General features: G+C 46.8%; 1 long non-coding RNA gene across 1 annotated transcript; it reads right to left on the bottom strand.

The window, feature by feature from the left end:
* Positions 1-507: 507 nt before the first annotated feature.
* LOC109195834 (uncharacterized) lies at positions 508-5,882 on the bottom strand. The gene is made up of 3 exons (XR_002057305.2): positions 4,761-5,882; positions 4,472-4,539; positions 508-1,684 (listed from the first exon to the last, which is right to left on the bottom strand). It is a non-coding gene; the product is annotated as an uncharacterized LOC109195834 (long non-coding RNA).
* Positions 5,883-23,393: the final 17,511 nt, after the last annotated feature.

Raw genomic sequence — 23,393 nt, 5'->3', positions numbered from 1 at the left:
GCACACACACACACACGCACACACACACACACACGCACACACACACACACACACACACACACACACACACACACACACACACACTCAAGCACCAGTATCTTGGCAACAACAGTGGTCAGGTCATTGGCAGGGGTGCCAGACGGCTGCAGGGACAGACAGTTACACACACACACACACACACACACTTGGCTGATTGTATATCAGGGTCAGTTTTATAATGTGTGCATATGTATGTGCATAGGGAGAGGGAGGGTGAGCGAGGTTGCATGAGGATAAAGTCAGAAAGATTCCAGACACATACGTGTGGAAGAAACAAGAAGCAGCCAAGCAGTGGAGTCAAAATAGAGTAAAATATAATCAAATACAGTAAAATTGGGTCAAAATAGAGTAAAATTCAGTAACACAGAGCCCAAATAGAGTAAAATAAAGTCAAATAGACTTTATTTAAGTCTCTAAATTCAAATAGAGTAAAAAAAACAGTAAAATGGAGTCAAAGTGTGAAATGGACACAGTGGACAGGAGTGTCCATCTCACACTTTGCCGTGATATCAGGTTGCTGTGATTGTTGGAGATTAATTGAAAGTAGTTGCAAAGACCACCTGGCCAATCAGAGGTTGGACATGCAACATGAAGACGCTTCCAATCACAGGAAGATTGCGGCGGTCACCTGGTGGGAGGCAAACGTCTCCAAACGGTCTGACTCGGACTGCAGCTGTTTGGAGACAGGTTTCCTCCCACCAGGTGATCGGTGCAGTCACCAGGTGATGGAAAGTGACCACCCAGAGGTCAAAGGTGTTACATTTGAATCTCTGGGTAACTATCTGATTGCAGCTGTTTGCAATCAGTCTGAGACACCAAAGATGTTTCCCGTTTGACTCGAGCTCTGTTCCCATCATCTTTAAGTTCTAACTTTTCCTATTCAAGGATTCAAGGATTCAAGGAGCTTTATTTATCATTCGCATCACATGTTAACATGAGGTGGAACGAAATTATGTGCACACGGTCCGGAGTGAAAAGGAACAAAAATAATGAAGAAACAGAATTTTTTTTTCTCAAAGTTATAAATAAATAGTTGGTTTCTTTTTTTTGTTTTTTTTTTTGTTTTTTTTTAACATAACAGAATGACAAATAATAAGACAATACAATAAATAATACTATAACTAGAGTGCAACAGCCTGAGTACCAGTGTGGAGTGTGGGTATAAATATAGGTGTAAATAAATACTTTAGCAGCAAAGGGCCCCTAACTGCACTTTTCAGCCTAGCAGCTGTTTCTTCCAGCAAACAGGAAGTGATGTAGAAAATTATAATGAATTCATTCAAATTCATTAACAGAAAAAATGTTGGTTGTTTGTTCAAACTTGAACTTCAGCTCGTTGAACTTATTTCACAGTCTCGGTATAATCTGCTCAGCAGAAACCAGCTGACTCCGACCTCGCTCCCTCGCTCAGATGATGCTGTGAGTTCGGGATTAGGAGCCGATCCGGCGTGCACGCTTACTGTAAACATCTCAGAAGTGATCTGTCACGGCGTTTATTTCATGTCCAGCTCTCTCCCACCACATCCTCTCAGGCGCTCAGTGGTTTACCGGCCCTCCAGAGTGGGCTGCAAACAGAGACTCCAGCACTTCGTTTAGAGGCTTTGAGATTAGCACAATACGGCCGTGACGCCGAGAAACGACAAACCTGTCGGGGATTAGAGGAGATTTCAGTTTCACTGCTGCTCCTCAGGAGAAACGCACGGCAACAGAAGTCAAATATGAAATTTTGAATGGTGGAAATTTGGACAAGTGTTTTAATAGCTGACATTTCCACGTGTGTGTGTGTGTGTGTGTGTGTGTGTGTGTGTGTGTGTGTGTGTGTGTGTGTGTGTGTGTGTTGTTGTTGTGCAGGGGAGAATTGTTGGTTGTGTGTGTTTGGTTGCTGCAGAAACACAGGTGCAAACATGCAAACCTCGTAATTTACAGTTTTCTTTCTGTCTCACTGTTTGCAGAGCACACACACACACACACACACACACACACACACACACACACACACACACACACACACACACTCACAGACTCACACACAAACAGCTCGACAAACACTCATTCCCAAATATGCACACACACACTCAGTTCTTGAAGGACAGCCAAACCACACAGAGAGGCTGCACAGTGGCAACTAGATCAGGGTTATACTGTGTGTGTGTGTGTGTGTGTGTGTGTGTGTGTGTGTGTGTGTGTGTGTGTGTGTGTGGTTTTTAAAGGCTGCCAGCTACCAAACCAGGGCACAGCTATTTATATTTGGCTGATGCTGATGGCGTCTTCTCTAGCACCAATGCCCCCTCCCCCCCATCCACTCCTCACCTCACACACCCCGTTATCCACACACACACTTCACACATTAACAGCACAAGTTCCCCCCTTTAACCATGTGTCAGGGCTTCTCATCCACAGCAGCGGCGGCGGCGGCGGAAGGCTTGGGCGGCGTCCAGAACAGAAAGATGTGAGCGTCTGTCGGGGACGCTCGAGGCGGATTCTAACTGCTCGCTAATTAAGCGAGCAGCACGGTTTGCAGGGCTGATCGCAGGTGATGTGTTACACTGAATATAGTTTGTAGCACCTCCGGGTGTCAGTGACACAGCGCGAGCATCCCTGATGGGTGTAAAGGTCCACGTGGGGCTGGGAGAAAGGTTCAGAGGAAGCCTCCAGAAGCTTCCCGGCCCCTTCTGATGACGTCTCTGTCCACACTAGAAGTTCACTGGAGCATTCTTCCAAACTTTACCCGCCATCTTTGGCATTTTAATGATGACGGCGATATATTCATCCACAGAATATATTTGGTCTCTAACGTTCTCTATTCAAACCAGAAGCTGGCAGGGTCTTTTATTTTGAAAATCTATCCAGACATTTTCCATCCCTCGTCATTCCCAAACCAGCTGAGAGACATAATCCCTGCAGCGTGTCCCAGGTCTGACCCGGCCTGCTCCGGACTCGCTGTGCCTGAAGCACGTCAGCGAGGAGGCTCCCTGGCCTCCTTTTAACGTGGAGGAGCATTGGCTCTACTCCGAACAAGGAGATATCCATAGTAGTCGCACAAAAGCTCCACCCTCTTGTGGTTTACGCTGTATGAGGGGCAGCCAATCAGAAGAAAGTTGGTTTAAAAACAGGGGGAGGGGCTTGTTTCATTGAGAGTTTGAACTGAGGGGCTGCACCGAGGCTCAGTATGAGACAAAGGATTATTATGAACTGTGAATCATGCAAAGCTGCTCTAGAAGAGTCCAAGAATAAAAATGTAAACTACAGAAATAACAAAGTCACCATAAAAAAAGTTTTCCTTTCATTTGTCACCCGTCTGCAGTTCGTGTCATGTGACCGTGATGCTGAATCTACATTATGGGATGTCAGTTGTTAACATTTGCACTAATTGGTGATGACAGTTTGTCAGGGAGGCCGATCGACCGGCCGTGTCTGCTGGAGCGCAGTGTGGCGGTGATGGATGCGTGTGCGCCGGGGGACGGCCATGTTGAATTTGTTTAAAAATCCGTGGATTCACGCCGTCGCCCGTTTGAACAGCTGTTACTTTAGGGACGGAGAGCGGTGGAAGGCTCGATGTTTGCAGGCAGCAGGTCGAGCCGCCCTCACCTTCAGCTTCGCTGCCCCACTTGGATGGTGCTGGTGGGCGGAGGGTGGGGAGAGTAGATAAATGGCCTCTCCTCCCTCTGCTGGCTCTACCTCTTTCCAGAAGGTCAGCGAGTCAGAGGGAGGGGGGAGCACCGCTCTCCTCTCCCACTTTGTCCTAAATAAGGTGTCCTGCTTAGTGCACTGCAGAGAGAGCACTACAGCGGAGACCTGAGCACCACCTCGCACAACAACACAACACACCGCTCGACAACCGAGTGCGCTTAAAGCATGATTAGTGTTATTTTCCAGCCTGGCTCTTTGTTTTTGTAGCTGGTGACATCGATGTTTCTGACCTCACCGCACAGAGAGCATCAGAACGAGCTCGGTCGGGACTCGTCCAGCTAATTAAAGCCTCTGACGCCTTTTCTATCTACGAATCTCTACTAATAGACAGGAGACTGTACATAAAAGATGGAAATTGCACCTGTGAGAATCGAGTGTTGTATTGATTATTCCCTTGATTAATGAAGTAATCAGATTACTAAAAAAATATTTTTGTTTTAATAATGAGCAAAAAAAAATAATCGAAAGTATGTCAAATAAAAGAGGCCACACCCCAAACACAAAGCCTTAACACAATTGAAACAGGTGAGGTATAAACTGACTCACTGCTGGCACCTCTGCTGGACATAAGAGGAACTGCAGGTTTTGGATTTTAGGAAGTAAAAGTAAAGCAAAGAACAATAAAATAAAAATAATGCATTGCTTTTTCTTTTTTTGAGTAACAGCATCATTTTGAAGTGTTAAGTTTCCAGACGTGACATCACTGAGCACATGATCACATGATTCGAGCGTCCATTCTCACCTTCATCTGTCTGATGTCTTCACTTTCCTCGTCTTCCTCTGCGTCTTTCCGTCTCGTATTTATTTAGTCTACAGTAACACAATAATGAATATACACTTGTCCAAGGGTTAACATCCTGCAGATGTTTCAAAATAAGAGTCCTGTTTTAAGGAGTGAAGGGAACACCTCAAATGGCATTCTATAGAGCTTTTAATTTGAAACATACACAGGAAATGTTGAGGTTATATTAACAATACACCTTAGCATTACTTTAAATGTTCTTATCAAACAGAAGGAATGAAAAATTTACCTTCAGTAGGAGATAAAGGTCAAAGGTCACTGAACATGGGGATGTCATCATGGCGCACCTGGGACGGTAAGTTTCTAACCTCAGTGGCGTGATGCTGTGTTTTTCCTACATGAAGAAGAACGAGTGCACACACGCACACACACACACACACTCACAGACCTCAGCTTGAGTCGTGAGGCGGCGCGTGCAGCTGGCTCGCCTTCCTCCTGACAGAAGCAGAGGAAGGCTAATTTCAGCCTGTCTCCAGTCTGCAGTGCAGCCACTGAGCCACAACACCAGCACGCCGCAGACACCACCTCACAGCAGCACGCCATCCCTCTCTCTGTGCGAGCCGGTCAACTCCAGCTCCACAACCATCATTAAAGCGTTCTGGCTGATCACACGCTTTAATTGGACCGTACCAGCCGCCCGGGCAAAATGGCGCCTTGTTAGCTCAGCTGCAGAGCGCGGCGATCGCACAAACAAACAGGCAAACAAATGAGGATATAAACAAACCCAGCGGAAGCTCACTTGGAACGCCGAGCATGTTAGGAAGCGCGCACGAGGCTGACCTGCAAATACGCGAGCTGACGAGTAGATGTGTAGTAAAACAGCGTCGGAGGATCAGGGGCTTTCCTCAATGCTGCTTTTATTTTGACGGGTCTCTCCCGGCGCTGTGGAGCAATGCTCCTGGAGCAGTTTGTTTAAGAAAAGCCCCTGATATACATGACATGCTCGGCATTCAGAGGAAAATTAGCATCCAATAAGTAGCAGGCATTCATTAGCAGCACTGACGGCCCTGAGGGATTTCTAATGTGGGCAATAAAGCTGCGCTTTACCCACCGATGGGATGTTTTCTTATTCCTAACGTTTCAGACATACAGCTTCCTCTAAGTATTCCACAGTTGTCCTCCTCCTCCTCCTCCTCCTCCTCGCGGCATTTCATTTGGAGGTGGAAGTGTGTGCATTGTAATATTTTCCCATTTAGCGCTGAGGGACTGGGAGAATTCGGCAGGTCGTTTCGCTTTCACGCTTTGCTGAAGAAAAAGCGAGGACCATCTGACAATAGTTGCTACGAGTCACCTTGGCGCTGCTTTTATCCTGACGGGGTGGCAGATAATTCAAGGTTGTTAATGCCACACAGGCGCCGCTAAATCAAGAGCTGGAGGTGCAGCGCGGCTCCTCTAATCACTGACGGCAGCGTGTTGCTGTTGTTGCTTCGCTGATTAAAACCATTATAGTGCTCGCAGTTTCTCCCTCACGTTACCCCACACGCCCATCTGGCTTCTCGCTGGGGGGCAAAGGTCATCGCGGCGGTATTAATGTGAAATCCGATGCCCAAATTCCACAATTCTGCCCTTCATGAGACGCTTTTACACATGAAGGCGCAGAAACAAGATCGGATCCTTTAACCCACATCACTACTGTATGCTACAGTCACAGTGGGGAAAGCTGTGGTTGGAGGCCACAGCACGGACAAAATTACTGCAACTGGGGGCAATAAACTGGCAATCTCGTTGCCTTTGAAATGGTTGCTCCGACGACGGGCAGCACCTCTGCAACCGCTCACAGTGAAACAGCTGTGCTGATGCCATCAGAAGTCAGATCCGTGTCTGTGACTCAGGTCACATGGGCTCCTCCCACTAGGTGAGCTGTGAGTGGTTGTGATTGGTCGCTCTGAGACTGAGGCTGTTGCACGTGCAACCTCTGGAGGGCTGGCCTGTCACCTGAGCAACTCACAGTCCGCCTCAGACAGCATTCATTGCAATCGCCGCACAACCAGCGGCTGAGAAATCTCAACATCTGAGACTAAACAGAAACGTGATCTTTGAAATTATTGCTTGTTTGTTACAATCAGACAGAAAAACATGAAACAGTTTAAAAGGTCATTTTTATTTATGTGCCGTCCCTCCTGAATCTAAAATTTTACCTGTGTACACAAAAGATTAATAATAATGAAAGCATAAAACTGCAGTCATTGGCTAATGACCTGTCACTCACAAGCTGTTAGCCAATGAGCATGGATCCTCCTCTCTGAAAGGCCTCTACTCACCGACGTCTGTGACAAATATTAATCGGACTCACCTGTTCGCACTGCAGACGTTCACATCGACCACGTCATTTCACAGGATTCATTTTTTCAGCTCGATTTTTCTGTTTGTTCACATGTGGATAAACAGATCTGACCAATCAGACGGATGCATTTGGCAACAAGCGCACTGATCCTGAGCGACATGGAAACAGTGAAACAATCCTGCGTCCCTCAGCCTCACAGTTAGCTGCTGCTCCAGCTCCCTGATATGATTCCTCTTCTTCCACAGATGTGGAGCTCCGACCGTCCCACTGACATCCTGAAATACGAGCGAACGTGTCGATCCCGGGATCGAACCAGGAAACTTTCCCGTCTCCATCTCTTTCTTCTTACAGCTCATCATCTCTTCACGTCCACCCTGTTTTTTTAATAATGTGTTTTGTGAGGACGTTTTTGCTGTGAACTTATGTTAAACCACAAACTCACATCTAAACTTTGCACGTTTGTGCTGTTCGGTGTGTGACGGCCGTGAGCATGGCTCCGATTGTTCGCCGTGACTCAAAATGAAGGAGACCAGGACGGTCCTAGCAGAGGTCAGGGCCATGGAGTCTTGAGGTAAAGGAAAGAAGATGATTTTGATTCAGAAGCTTCGGTTTGTAAGAGTGTTTGTCTGAAAATGTGACTTGGACGAGGACTGAAAGTGAAATGACTAAAAAGCACAATATTTGGCCCACCTCGTGTACTTAGTGCAAAAACATTCACAGCATGAAGGTAACATTTTTCCGTGCATCTTTTATATGAGACAAATATGTTTTTCGGCTCCTCACAGATGATTTTGGTGAGACATTTCTGAGAAAACGTCTCTTTTGACAGCGAAGGTTGCCGAGCCCTGCCGCGGGGCTTTGATACAGGTAATCGCTCCTCCTGTTTGCAGTCGTGGCAGAGCTGCCGCTGTAATCCACAGCCTCCGCTCTCTGCAAACACACATTCACATGTTTTCCGTTCCCAGCCCTCGCCAGTTTTCCAGGAAAACACAAAGCGACGTCTGCTCTGCAGAAGCCTCGTTATCTTCACATAAACCCTGAAATGTGTTTCTGCACAGATTTTGTCAACATCATGTACGGAGAAACCCACGCTGGGAAATTTGGTCAAATTACACGTAGCGACGTCCTCTGAGATGAAACTGACTGTTAGTCTGTGACATGTGAAACACTGCCAGCCAATCATGTGACGACAGAGCGATTTAAAAAGTTTAAAAGATTCAAATTCATCAGATCACGTCGTCCCGTTCGGCTTCAGCGTTTTAAGCTCGCCTCACATCAACGCTGACGCGGTTGTTTACCCGCAGCATGAGCGCTACATTATGAAATGCCCTCACATACACGTGCCGTCTGAATCTACTGTGTGTGTGTGCGTGTGTGTGTGTGTGTGTGGCGTTCGACCCCTGGCTCTCAGCAGATGCCAGCGTCTGTTGTGGAGCCCTCTAATGGACGCCCAGCTGGAGTCAGGCACATACAAGGGCAGCCAAGGTCACAGCCACGGCCTCTCAGGACCCCTCGTTTGGCAGAGCCGTGCAGCCTGTGTGTGTGTGTGTGTGTGTGCGCGTCTGCTTGGGTATGACGGGTGTTCTTGTGTGTGTTCGATTCGATTTTCCCGTGTTTGAGGCGACGTAACAAAAGGGGCCGTCTCAGGTCGAGAGCCACTCGCTCGTCCTCTCACCTCTGAGCACGTGTGAGTTTATCGTCGCTCAAAGAGGAAACATCACCAAGGTTCTGCAGATCGTCTTTAATCAGTGTCCACACGCTCGGTTTGCTGCGAGAAGTCAGTGCTGAGAGCGCAAGGGGAAGATGATATATGCCGACCGGGTGGGTGTAGTGGGGTCTGTGGTTTTGATCAGCCGTGCGGGCTGCAGGAGTTGAAGGGCGGAGCATCAAACAGAATGCCACAGATGGGCCCGGCTCCTCAGCGAGGGTCGAGCGTGCCGCTCAGAGCAGACCTGCTGATTTCTGTAGGTCAAACTTTGAGTTGCAGGATTTTGGGGTTTCAACTAAAGACTAAAAGGAAACTCGTTCTTCCCATTTTGTCCGACTTCAGATTGGTGGATGCTGCCACTGCTCCTCCAGCCCAGAACATCACAGTGACCATGCAGCACGCTACTCACAACAGCACGACCTGCTGCACGGACATCGCCTGCAGCCTGGTTCAGAGACACGTCCTCGTTATTCTACGGCACAGTTTACATTCACTGAATCTGCATTTCCAGGATTTACCGTCACATTTAGTCGCAGTACCGACAGCAGCGGGAGCCCTCTGTCATTACTAAAGCTGACTGGATGGCAGTGGCTGCTGCACCAAAAACCTCTCAGTGATTACGTTGGTTACTAGTTGCTTTTAGTTTTCCTTGGTTGTCTGCAAACATCACTAGCTACTATCATGGCGGTGGTAAAACTTGAGAAAGATAAGATAAGATAAGATAAGATAACCTTTATTAGTCCCACACGTGGGAAATTTGTTTTGTCACAGCAGGAAGTGGACAGTGCAAAAGTTATGAAGCAAAAATTAGAATAAAATAAGAATAAATACAGTACACAACTGTACAGAATAGAATAAAATAAAATACTATATACAGCAGAATAAAATAGAATAAAATATACAATGAGATAAAAATAGAATACAAATGCTATATACAACTGAGTAAAAATACAACGATGCCAGAAAGGATTATTGCACATTAGTATTATTGCACATTAGTGGATGTGTGTGTTTGATCAGTTAAAGTCTTTGTTGTGGAGTCTGACAGCAGTGGGGAGGAAAGACCTGCGAAATCTCTCCGTCCCACACCGTGGGTGCCGCAGTCTCCCACTGAAGGAGCTGCTCAGTGCTGTCACAGTCTCATGCATGGGGTGGGAGATGTTGTCCAACAGGGATGACAGCTGACAAAGAGCGACAAACCTCAGAAATGGAGAAGGTTCGCCTTCAAAGTAAAAGTTCTACAGGAAGTCACTAAACAGACAACCTTAACAAGTAAAGCCTGCAATAATCAAACGCAATGATTTCTAAAGTCTTGACCAGGGTCCCCTGGTGGGCGATGAAGGTACTGCAGGGCTGCTGCTACTTACAGATAATTTAGTTTGTGTGTATGTACAGTCACATACTTATTTAAATAAAAAGTTAATGTAAAACTGGTAACAGGAGGTGTTCAGTTTGTAATATTACTCCGACCAAAATGTACTGAAGTTTGTCTGTGGCTGGGTAGCATTAGCAGGTTATATCCAACAGTCTGTGCTGTTTATGGTTTTTGTGTAAACCTGTCAAAGAAATACGTCACTGTCTTTGATTAGAGTGAAAATGTAAGATTGTTTGGGATTTTCTGGTTTTTAAGTTTCTTTCATGAAAGAAATCGAGAAAAGTTTTTACAAGTACAGAAATTTGACAACTGCTTTCTGTAAACTCAAAGTGCTGCACAGATATCATGTTTCTGCCATTATCGTTCTCATTTCCTCAACAGAAGCTGATTTGTCTTTGAATGGACTATTAGCATAAATAAAATCAGTCTGCTAGATATCACCAGATTAGAAGCGACTCCATTTTTGAGCTAGCGTTAGCTTATCACTAAAAACCAAATATCATACAGACTCGACCACAAACTCCAAATATGGACCAAGAAGGAAATTTAGTGACCATCGACGCTCCGGGGCGCCAGATGAAATGATAAGCTGCGTAACAATTCGTCCACATTAGCAGGTGAGCTAACATTAGCTAACATTAGCCAGGAGCCAAAAATCAGGTGAGCATCAGAACATCCTTTGAGTCATGGATGGATCTCCAACTCCAAACTGTCTTTTCAGTCTGTTGACTGTTTGCAGAACATCCTGCTAGCGTAACAACCAGCACGGCTCACCAGCTATCAGCTGACGGGTGGTCGGGGCTCCCGATGCTCCCTGCAGCTCTTTTCAAACTTTCTCTGACCTCTGAGTGAAGGTTAAACGCAGAGTAAATCTTTATTCCCTGATAAATAAACATGTTATAGCTGTTTTAACAATTTAGGAATTAAAGCTTAATCTTGGGAGGAAGGAGCAGAAACATGTGGACCAGCATGTTGATGGATCTCCAGAAATGAACAAATGATGTGTTTTAATATTTATTCAGCTGTATTCTAAACACCAGCTGTTTGTTAGAAGAAGATTCACAGAATAAAAATAAAATAACTTGAACATCTGACCTGTTTGTCTTTCGTTCAGTGAGCTCTGTACGTTCTAAAGTTTATTCAGTAAAGCCGCACACCGCTCCGTATCACAGCCTTTCATAATTAATTATCAAAACATTGAACAGATCAGTCCTGTGTTTACAGCGAGCTTCCAAACTTACGTCTCATTAATGATCCTTTTCTAGCCGAACATCTAGTCAAAGTGCTTATAAATATTTTTTTAGATATAGATTTTTTAATGAACACAGGTGATTAACTGTCTCATTTACCATCGTCAGTGTGAATCCACACTGATGTTAATCACATTCAAAAGAAAAGGAAATGACATCACCAGCTAACCCGATCCAAGACAGTGACTGGACCGCTGATCGGGCATACCGGACATTTTGCCGGTGGGCTGACACGCTCGCACTGACAGCAGCGCATTAATTACTGACGCCGGATTGTCCAATCAGATCTCTAAATGTCACCGGCAGAGATGGGCAGTAACGCGTTACAAGTAATGCGTTACTGTAATCCGATTACTTTTTTCAAGTAACGAGTAAAATAAGGGATTACTATTGCAAAAACGGTAATTAGATTACTGTTACTTTCCCGTAAGCACGCTGCGTTACTGCGTTACTAAAACCGTGAGTTTTTTGTGAGAGTGTCTCATGATAGTGACGTAAGCGAGTGCGACGTTGTGACAACAGCTGTCTGCAGATCAACAATGCCGAGTGCGCTACGAGAAACTCGCGGATTCTTCCACTGACCGCTGCGGCACACCTGCACCAGGGTAAACCTCCGCCTACCCCGGTCCTGCTTTACAGGTGAAAATAGAGCAACAGGACCGCTAGTCTTTGACTTTATTTATTTTCTGCTGTGTTTTACTTGCATCTATTTGAAAGAGTGAGTGTAAATACAAAACATATTTTATTTTATGTGCTGGAATGTGCAGAAAATAGGTTTAAATGTTAAACAAGTTTCTTCCAGTCAGAGAATGTTGCATATAATTTAATTTTTGCTTGATGCATAAAGTTAAAAGATTAAAACTAATAAAACAAGTTTTAAAAAGAGACTTTTCCATTTGATTACATTTTGTATGATGGATTATGCAGAAAAAGTAGAATTGGGCTGAAAGATCTATCACTTTATCACCTATTCAGGTTGTAAATCGTGTTTTTAAAAAGTAACTAAGTAACTAGGTAATTAATTACTTTTGAAAATAAGTAATCAGTAAAGTAATGGGATTACTTTTTGGGGAAGTAATCAGTAATTAGTTACTGATTACTTTTTTCAAGTAACTTGACCAACACTGGTCACCAGCCCCTCCCCTACCTTTGCTGTGCTCTCACGCAGCTCGTAGGAAAAGTTTCAAGTGGAAGAAGTAAAGAAAAGGTGGAGCTAGCTCACCTAGTAACAACTGGTAACCATTAGTAATCACCACTGGTAACCAGGCCTCACAGTCACAGCAGGCTGTTACACCAGCTGTGAGGAAGAGACGAGGAAGATGAAATTAACGTGGTGAATAGATGGAGGGAGATCATCAGGAGGGGAGAGATGGAAGGATTCAGGCCAGACTAATGGCAGCGTTGACCATGAGCCGCTACTAACAGCTAAAGTTTAGCCTTTAATTATTCTAATCATTAATTATTTAATTATTGTTTAATTGCACATGCTGCAACTAAGCCAACAAACAAACGTACCAACCTGATTAAAACCTGTTTCAATATCTATAATCAAACAAAATCAAATAAATACGTCACTCTGGGCTGCCTGGACCAATAAGGCCAGTGTCAGTGCAGCACTGGACAGTCTGCTGCAGAGACCCGCCTTCCCTCCCAGTTGCAGGTGTTGTCCTTTAGAAAACGTTATCGTGAGCGCGGGATCATTTGCATGCAGAGTCCACGAGCTGTTTAAAGACCAATGGACGGGAACGAGAGCGCGGCATCAGCCACAGCTGCCTCTGTGATGCAACGCAACAGCATCAGTGCGCTGACATGCACACAGGCCGCTGCACTGTATGAGTGTGTTAGCTGAAGTTCATCCATGCAGAAACGTGTCCAAATACGCATGAATACGTGTGTGTGTGTGTGTGTGTGTGTGTGTGTACGGTCCCTCTGGTCTGAGGGAGAGATACGTGAGGTTTCGCTCACAGACCAGGAGGAAACACGTCTCCAACATGACCTCCTCATGAACACAGCACCGGCTGTGACCACAGAAGCCCCGCCCACCTGCCTAATGTTCAAATTCGGTTTATGAAGAGCAGCCAATCAGAAGAAGGCTGCTGTGAAGGGTGTGGTTAAATCTCACCAATGTCACGTACCAAAATTCCATTTCCTCCAGTTCTTTTCACAATAAGAGTCCTTGACATATAAAGTTACTGTTGAATATGAAAAGTTCAACAGACACAGCTGCAACATATCAAACACATGCTTTTCTGTCTTCGTGCACGTTCACAGCAGTGCATCTGCACCTTTTCCACACCGGCCCCTGATGTGTTGCTGCTAAAGGTGAGCCGACGGTCTGTAGTTAAAACCCTGACTGGTTTAAATCACTTCCCCCTCAGATCCTGTGTACATCTTTCATGAAGCCGGTGGGCAAGAACTTTGAAATGTTCCACAGCCCTGATTCACAATCGGCCTGCCTTCACGTCGCTACACGACATTTTCAGGATTTTAAAGAGGCGTGCAGGAAATCAAAGCTTTTATCAGAAACAGATTTGGTGCTGAAACACTGGAGGTCCACGGTTGACCCGTGTGTTTCATGAAAAGTGTCTGCACGAGAGTTAAACCATGTTTTATGATGAATTATTGCTTTACAGCATGATGAAAGAGAGATCCTCAAATATCAGTGCAGAATATAAATGTAGTGAAAAGAAGTCATGATGCAGATCACAGTTGCTCAGCGCCTGCAGCACTGTGCAGTCAGAGCGCCGTCCTGCAGCAGCTACGTCACTGTTTTTGGTGCGATATGAAATTTGTGTTTCATATCTGTGACTTTGACTTTAAGTACTTAACCTACAGTTTCACTGATTTATCACAAACGGACTGCAGGTAACTCCTGACTCGCCTCCATTCATTTGCAGACAGCAGACTGTGAGTGCTCCCCGTCTCCAGTCCAGTCCACAGTTTTCCGAGTGTGACTGAGGAGATCCTCGAGGTTGCACTCTCCCCTGATGACTTTATGGTCTCTGATACCAGGCGTGGCCATTATGTGACCATGAAAACGCTCATGCTGAGGGTTCATCACTGATTACCAGGTGGCTGTCACTGGCCGTGTCCAGTGACAGCAGCAGCGTCTCGGTGACTGTGGATGCTGAATCTTCCATCTAGAGTTTCTCTGAAACTCGATGGTTAAATGATCTGGAGGAAGCTCTGCTCAGCTTGAGCTCCTCGCTGCAGCTTCATGACCTGCGCTCGTTTAGCAGACGTACCGTGCGAGCGAACAAGCACGCAGCGATGTCGATGTCTTGTTACCGGCAATGGTGACATCATTCCTCACCTCCAGCAACTTCCAGGTCTAATTCTGTACATGTGATCCCGGTAGACCCGAGCTACCGTCGGGCTGTGTTTCTGTCACCGTCAGCACGCTCTTTCATGCAGCCCGTGGGCTTTGAGACACTCCCATGTTCGTTTTTTTGGCTTTCCGCTGGAGCACAAACGCACCCGGAGCGCATTTCATCGTCGGTGAGCTCTGATCAAACAACTGTTGGCACGCAGGTGTGTGTGTGTGTGTGTGTGTGTGTGTGTGTGTGTGTGTGAGAAAAGTCAACATGGTCTTTCATGTCTGTTTGACGCCGCTCTGCGCCCGCCGTCCCTCTGATCTGCCGACTCTTCCTGTATATCTAGCATGGCTGCCGGCCGTGTGAGTAAATGCCAGGCTCACCGTCCCCCGCCCTTTAACAAACACCCCGCTGGGACTGCAACCACACACGTCAGTGATTCCTCAACACGCTTCACTCCTGCGTCCCAGACAACAGAAAACAGCCTTAAGTCTAATTATTCAAGTTAAAATTTACAGAAATGAGGTCGTCCATCAGCACGCCAGCGTCCTCACTTCCTGTCACATTTCTGCAGTTCCTGTGCCCCCAGCGTAAGTGCAGAAATCTGTGCTCTAAACACGCAGTTTCAGGTGTTTTTTGATGTCATACATAGTGGAAGCCCCACCCACCTGTTTACAAGGAGCAGCCAATCAGAAAAGAATTGGTGTAATAGGGCGGAGGAGCTAAGAGGGCTTGTTTCAGACAGGATGAACTATCAAGGACAAAAGCATTACTATGAACTGTGAATCATGCAAAGCTGGTCTAGTACAGGAATAAAAATAAGTCTCCTTCTAGCCTCACAGATCAACGATTGGACGCTCTGTTTCTACAGTGACCTCACAGCAGCCATGTTATTGGTCACATGATGTCATTAAAAAGGCTCCAACAGCACACAGCTACAGCTAGCTGCTATGACCACCTGTGACATCATCCACCTGTCAGACAAAGAGGCCACGCCCCCAGTAATGCAAACTTTAAACCTTTATACAACAACAGTTTTCATGAAGGGGGAAATTCACCAGAGAGACCAGAACATGTTCCTGCTCCCATGTTTGTCCTGGAAAACTCAAAGTTATTGATGAATAATTTGAGTTTCATGTTCAATGTTCCTCAAGTTGCAAACTCACCTGTGCACACATGCATGCGTGCATGCGTCTCTCACCGCACAACGAAGTGTGCAGCTATGTGAGTGAGACCACATAGATGCTCAGTACTGAAGCTGCTTCACTGCTTTTCCACAGACACTCTGCGTCATCAGTGGGATTTTATTAATCTGAAAATTTTGAATAAATTGCAAAAAATATTCAAATGCCAGAAGCTTGGATGTGAATGAAGACAAAAACTAAAGAGCAGCGATGTTTGGAGTGCTGGTGACGTCCTCGCTGATACTGTGCTGATGAAACACGATCAGGAGGACGGAGGACTGAGGTTAAACTGCTCTTATTAAAGGTTTATGGGGAGACAAATGCCTGAAAACAGAGCGTCTGAGATGATGCGTCCGCAGCAGCGGGTCAGTCACTGTGAGAAAGTCTTGATCCTCAGCTTCACACCGGCTCGTAGGTGAGCTGTGTGTACCTCCTCCATCCCTCTCTGTGACAGTTTCAGTGTCCTCGTGTCCTTCAGACAGCATCACTGTAACCTGCTCCCCTCCCCTGGGCCCGGCCCGCTCAGGCAAAGAGAGTAACAGAGCACCATGAAATGAGAGCGTCTCCACCGTGGAGCACAGCGAGACACTCGGCTCAGCAACAGCAGCACCGTCAACGAACACCAACCGACTGAACTGTGGTTATTTGGTGTTGAATCTGTTACTAAAGAAAGTTTGTATTGAGTTGGTTCTGTCTGTTCAGGTTTCAGACGGCGGGAGGTCACAAACGCACAAGAAGCCTGCACTCGTTATATTAGGGCAGCTTTTCAGCCAGGAAGCTGCAACACGCTCAAAAAGACTCACATGAAATGTCTCATACTCAAAAGAGGAAGAGCAAAGGCTCATGGGAGTGCGGCTGCTCGGGTTCGGTCGGGGAAGCTGTTTAACACGCCAGGATGACTTTCACTTATCTGGATCTTCTTAACCTCACCAGCAAGCAGTCGAGCTACAGTGCTGAGCTGTGTTTCACAGATTCACCAGGTAACCTCACCTGTTTCTGGGGATCATCGCCATGGTAACTGATGAGCAGGTTGGGTTTGAGATAAGAGATCAGTACTCTCAGTCTGTGCCACACCTCACAGACGTATAAAGAAATCCCCGATCAGGCGCGTTATTGGTGCGTACAACAACGCCATCAGCTGTGCGCCGTGCGAGGGTTACTGTTACCCCTCCCCGCGGTCCTCACCTAAACCTGGGTGTAACACAGCAGACTGGTGCCCCTCAGCATCCTGCTGTAGCACTGGTATCTCTTTGCAGCCTGTTCTGCCACAGCCGGCACGCAGCTTCTCAGTGAGATAAGATACTTAGAAATGAGCTGGATGCTGTTATGAACGTCGCTCTGCAGCTTTTCTGTTGATCTCGACGAGCCGACCTGCTCAAACAAAGGATACAGTAAAGATTTCGGACAGCGGCTCTCATCAGGCTGATTCATGCCGCTGAGGATCCGCTGTCACACCGATGCACTCTGCAGCATGTCCCTGCAGAACATGTGTGTGCATCCTTAAGCAGCTTTTCCTTCCTCATATATCATTTGTAAAGATGATTTTGGAGGAGCGCAGAGGTGACGGGACTTCTTTTCTCCATCACCTGCAGTGTTACTGCCACCTGTAGCTCACCTGCAGAGCGCCCCCCATGCTACAGCAGCATACATGCATGAGATAAACCAAAGCGGGACCCACCCAGACACCAGCTCCACCGTCAGAGCCTTTAAAGTCATTTTTAGTCACCATTTTTATGCAGTTTGTCCCCCGAGCACTAAGAAGAAAGTCGGAGGAAAATATTTAGACACAAAAGGCCAAATGTGCCAATATATGTATGCACACCTCTGCACATGCTGAGGAGAAGCAAAGGAGACCGCCAGTAAAAAAATGAAAAGAATATTTTCATTTGCTTCTCCACATTGTTTTGTGTCACATGACTGGCTTACCTTTGAGATCACTTTGCATCAGCAGTCGTTCAAAGGAACTTCCTCTGCAGTACTTTGGTCAGATGCAGAACAGATTCCCAGCTCTGTGGAAGTCACCATGTGACCAAACATACAGCTGAGGTTGGACTGAGATAAAGACCGGGCTGTAAACGAGGCACAAACTCAAAGGCTGCTCACACAGGGTCAACATGTCTGCCTGTATTTGGTCCTCAGTGTTAGCTTCAGTTAGCTCAGGTGAAGCCTAGCACACAGCTAGCAGCTACAGCCGCCTGTGTCATCCACCTGTCAGGTCAAAGAGGCCACGCCCGTAATAATGCAGATTGTAAGTCTGACTAACGATCAGCTGGTTGTGTCGTCACAGCATTTCCATTATTTCTTTTTTACAGAAATGTCGCTGACATCTTCCGAGCTTCTCTACTTTGTGACCTGCATGTAAAAGAAAAACCTCAGTAAAGCGGCGCTAACCTGCTTCTATTTGCTCCCTGAGGCTGAAGGAAGAACTCACTTATCCGAGCAGACTGACTGTATACTCGCCTTGAGCTGCAATTAAAAAAGAGCATTTGGCCCCCTGATATTTTAAGAAGGATTGGGTTATGAGGAAGACTGACACTTTTTAAGCCAGCTAAGGGTTTTTTTTTTTTTTTAAGGTGTTTTCTCAGCATACAAAGAGAGCAAACAGCATCACGCACAATTTTCTGGTTTAAACGTGGACTTTTTAATAAAAAAATGACAATTTCTGGTTGTGATTTTGAGGTTAAACGGTAAGCAGGCAGGAAAGGACCAGATTTAAAATGAAAAAGTGACAGCTGGTGATAAAAAAAGAGCTAACACAGTGAGGTGATGTGATCATATTTCTTGGTTGAGATATCAGGATGTAATACTCTCAGTAAGCAGGCTCGCAGTGCTTTTTTTAAGGATACAGGACAGAAGAGAGCCATAAATAATGAGAAAAAGCAGGATGGAAATATGCCGCGGACACCAGACGGTGATGAAGAACATAGAGGAGGAGGGGAAGACAGGCATGGAAAAAGAAAAGGATGAGCGAGATGAAAGGAGGAAGAGGGAGCGAGGGAGAGGAAGCCGCTAATTCGGTGGCCAGGCAGGCAGGCGTGGAGGAAGGGATTTGGACTGAGCTCTGGTCCAGATCCCTGCCTGTTAGACTGACACAGCAACAACCCTGCCACCGGCCTAATCCTTCAAATCAGCCCTCCACCACGGGAGCAGAGACGAGCAAGGATTGGAGGGGAGGACTGCGAAGGGGAGAGGAAATAAGGAGCGAGGGGAGGATGAAACGTGGGAAGAAGTGGAGGGAAAAGATAAAGGATGGAGGGACGAGAGCGGGGGGAAGTGAAAGGAGGAACGGGAAAACAACAGAGGGCCAATTTGGCTGAGAAGGATGGAGCGGGGAGAGACAGGCGAGAGGAGGAGAGGCGGGCGAGAGACACCAGGGGAGAATGGAGGAGAAGGAGAGAGAGAGAGGCTGTTTGAGCTGGCGTTTCAGCTCCATCCAACAGCGGGTCTGCCCGGCACTAATGAGTGTGGCTGCTGCATGTGTGTGTGTGTGTGTGTTGTGAGGGTGGGGAGGAGGAGTTGGTGGAGAAGCCTGGCACTGCCAACCACCTCCACCACTTCCACCCTTGTTTCTGCCCCCCCCCCTCGCTCATTAGTATGATTGAATGCCCCCTCCCTCTCTCGTCTGCTATCTGCCAGGGTCAGTGAGCATGCACAGCTTTTCCAAACCTACCACCCATCTCTCGCTATCTCTCTCCCCACAAAGCAGGCACCGCCTCTGGGCGCTTCTTGCAGCTCGGCTGGCCTCGCTCCCAACATCCGAGGAGTTGGAGGTTGTGGCCTTGAGTCACTCCCGCCTCTTTTACCTCCTCCGGGGGAGAAAAGCAGCTTCTCACTTTAGATGGTTTCCTCATCAGCCTCCTCCAGTTCCCTGAAACCACGTCCATCATTGATTGGTTAAAGGTGTCAACGGGCAATCAACGCGGCCTCCTCGGTGAGCATGCAGACGGGGGCCAGGTCAAACTCTGGCGTCTGGCTTCCATGAACTCTGAAAAACAAGATCTGGATCTCGTTTCTTCTCTCGGGTTAGAAGTCAGCGCCCTCCTCTCCTTTGCTGCGGGGCTTCTTCCTCCCTCTCTGGAGGCTCCGTCTGTGGTTGGCGAGGTCTTTGCAGCAGAAACAAAAGTCCTAAAGGTTCTGCAGATGAACCTGTTGAAGGATCGTGAGCAGTTGCAGCTGACTCCCTCTGGCTCTATGACGGTGTCTCACCTGTGCAGTATGAATGATGTGGATGCTGTAGCGGTTTGTGGAAGGAGGCTGAGCCTGAAGGTCAAAGCTCCCACCCTCACTCGTGACCTTGAGCTATGCGGAGAGGCTGAAACAGGCTGGGCTTTCCCTTAGAGACGGGGAGGAGCTGTTACTTCTCCACATGGAGAGGAGCCGGCTGAGGTGGTGCAGCATGTCCGAGCGCTGCCCCTGCAGCCCACCCAGAAAAGGATGGATGGATTAAACGTTCCTGTTCTGATGCTTTAAGTTTGAAGTTGGAGATTTCGGATGTGTTCACTTTTTCTGTCACAAACATGGGCGTAGATTCGGTTCGAGCATGGAGGAGGGTCTGAAAGATGCCACCAGGGAGTCGGATGCTTCTTTCCTGTTTTTATGAGCTGATTTATGGTGTAAATGAAATGAAGCGCACTGACAACAAGGACAGGTGAGTCATCAGCTCTGTTAATACAGATTTTGTGATGTGATATTTTCCTTATTTAAATATCAGTCCCACTGCAGTAAACAGTCTGAGGGTAGAGCTATCCTTCTCTGCAGTTCTCACTATGAGCAGAGCCATCCAGCAGGCCAGATCGGAGCCTTCGGTGGCCAGCTTTTAGCCCACATGCCACATGTTTGACAGCCGTGCTGTGGAGACAGGATGGTGGAAATGAGCCTCAGGTGTGGCGAGCATTTCTGTTGATGGAAAGAGAAAAGCAGGAGTGCAGTGTTGTGGGCTGGTGCTCAGTGTGGCGTTACACAGTCACACGGAGAGGCGCGCTGCCCCCCCCACCGAGGGCCCTCTTTAAAAATTCATTCAGTCAATAATGACCCTTCGCCCTCCCAGCCTCTCCGAGGAGCTCGCATAGCTGCCTCCTCCCACACCGCCGCCCTCGTCCTCAGCCTCACACACACACACACACACACACACTCTTAGAAGCACAGACACACTCCTCTGTGTCTCACATTAACCGAGCCGCAGCAGCGCCATTAGCTCTGCTATCACGTACGGCTAACTGCTAGCTGCGTGCTGCAGTCACATCTCTCATGATTAACTGCTTCTTCTGCATCTGACAGATGTTGGAGTTGATTTTCCCTCAAACAACACGAGCAAAGAGACACCTTCTGATTTGCCAGTGCCTCAACAAATTAGCAATGCTATGTGGCGGCGAAGCTAGGCGAGATAAGCGTCACGCCACGGCGAGGACGGGACTTTGATCCAGTCGGCCATGTTGCCGGCTCTCCTCTGAGATGCTTCCCATTTATCTGATTACTCTCTGCTGCATCTCGGAGCAGGAGAAGACAGTAAATTATATGTTTCGGGGACGTTGGAGTGGCACCGGGACCTGGATGAGAAGCAACAAATTGGATGTAGTGAAAGTCTGGGCGGAGAGCCAAGCTGTTCCTCGCAGCGGTGTCACCGAGACTGAGTGCGAGCCATATTTGAACTTCATTTGGCGGCTATGCAGAGTAGGACTTCTTCTCGTGTTTCTTCATTCACAGCCGATGATTAAAACCGACGTTTAATTGCCCGAGCAAACATAATACACTCTGCAGAAACAGGAAGTCCACTTCTGTTTAAACTTCAAGGCCACGACCTTATAAACAGCAGTCAATAAGAATAAAAACAGTCTATCATCACCTCAGCGAACATCCCAGAGCTGCCTACTACATCCTGCAGGGGGCGCTGTGCAGATGATTGTAGTTTTACAGAAAAAAGCTAATCTGCAGAATATTTGTCATCAATAATGGATTCCTGTCAGCAACGTTAAAGTAACTAATAAATGAATAATATCATGGATGTGTCATGAGTACTTCTCTACTCTAAATTCTTTCAGCTCTTTTTAAAACGTTTATTCAACATAAACCAGGTTTAAACTCTTGTGTAATCACTTTCCCTGTAAAACCATCTGTACGAGGACACGGGGCCAAGCATGAGCCTCGAAATCACACCAGGTTTTATTTTCTACACTCGATTTATATCTGAACTCATCTTCTGCCTTCCTGTGGTAAGTGGGGGCTCGTCTGGGATCTTTGGGACAGTTTGTGGACACATCATCAGAGGCTGACTGATGTCATTATGTCCTGGTCTTGGTCTTCCAGCCAGTGTTTGTGTTGTGATCTCTTATTCTTAGTTTTGAATATTCTTCCTTTTGTATTCTTGTTTTTGGTTTTTGTAAGTTTTCCGATAGTGGTTATGATCGTTTGTTTTCTGTGTCTTCTTTGTTTCCCAGTCGTGTCTGTTTATCTGTCTGTATGTCTCAGTCTCAGTGTTAGTTTCCTGTTTTATTTTGATAGTCTCCTGTATGTGTCACGTTCAGTTTTGCTTTCCCTGTCGTCGGTCTTAGTTCACCTGTCTTGTTTTTTCCAGCTTTGTTCCATCTCCCTATTTACCTCCTAGTTTCCATCCGTTCTTTGACAGTTTATTGTGTTTGGCGATGCTACCAGCTCACGAGTTCAGCGTTTAAAGCTGAATCAAGCCTGGTGCACCAGTGAAGGCGAGGTTGGCTAGGCTCACTGCAGGTTTCTCCAACCTTATAAACGGTACGTTTACACAATGACCCAAAGAGTTTTATGACTGTTACTATGCAAAATATCGTGACCACTGATCAGAGCTGAGGAGTGGCTGCAGGGAGCCAGACCTCTGTGATGGCTGGAGCTTGATTCCCACCCTGAGTCCTTTCTTCTGTAATAACTAACATAGCTCTCAGGGTCAAAATTACATGTTAAGATCATGTAGTTAGAGTTAAAACACAAATCGTCGGGTCACAGGTGCATCATTAGGTTGGGGTTAGTCCTTTTTGGGTGGAGGTTTCTCCCACTGATGTCCAGATGAACAGAATCAGCGTTTTGGGATTTCCTTACCTGGATGATTGAGCACGCGTCACGACTAGTTGACTTCTGCTAGTTATGAAAAACATATTAAGTCATTGCTCTCTTGCCTCTTGGTCGGGCTCCCCAAACTAGAATGTTAATTGGATAATCCGGCAGAGGCCACGCCTACACCTGTGTCCTGAAGGCACAGACTGCAGATTCATTGACCTCCAGTCTCAGAGCAGTTCTATATTTTAATGCATAGATATTTTTCTCTTTAAACCATATTCAGAAGTAAAAGCACATTATTTAAAATCCTATGCACTGTGCCTTCTCTCAGTCTTCCACTAAAAGCTTTGGGGAACGCCGACCTAAAGCAGCAAGATCACCTTTGACCCCACCTGTGTCCGCTCCCATTACCACCCATTACCACCATTCACGGCTCTGAGAGGAGGTCCCTGGTGGCAGCGAGTTCTCCTCGGGGAGGGTTCAGCTTCTCCTCTCCATCACTTCGTCCCTCCATTCATCCATCATCAGCGGGCTGCTAAATGGAGCAGAGCGCCTCGCTTCTGACCCCTTTCAATGAGCCACGGGGTCTTCCAGGGGTGCCGCGCTCCCTGTGGTCCCGGGGGGTGCAATTTGGATCAAGCCGCTCACATCAGTAATGTCCTGTTGCTTTCAAGCTACATTAAGCCTCTGGACATAGCCTCCATCTACTCCGTGCAGACCTCTG

This window comes from Oreochromis niloticus, linkage group LG19 (genome assembly GCF_001858045.2).
Source record: "Oreochromis niloticus isolate F11D_XX linkage group LG19, O_niloticus_UMD_NMBU, whole genome shotgun sequence".
In the NCBI taxonomy this organism is placed as follows: domain Eukaryota; kingdom Metazoa; phylum Chordata; class Actinopteri; order Cichliformes; family Cichlidae; genus Oreochromis; species Oreochromis niloticus.
The sequence above is the reverse complement of the archived record's forward strand: the minus strand, read 5'-3'. Positions and strand labels throughout refer to the sequence as shown.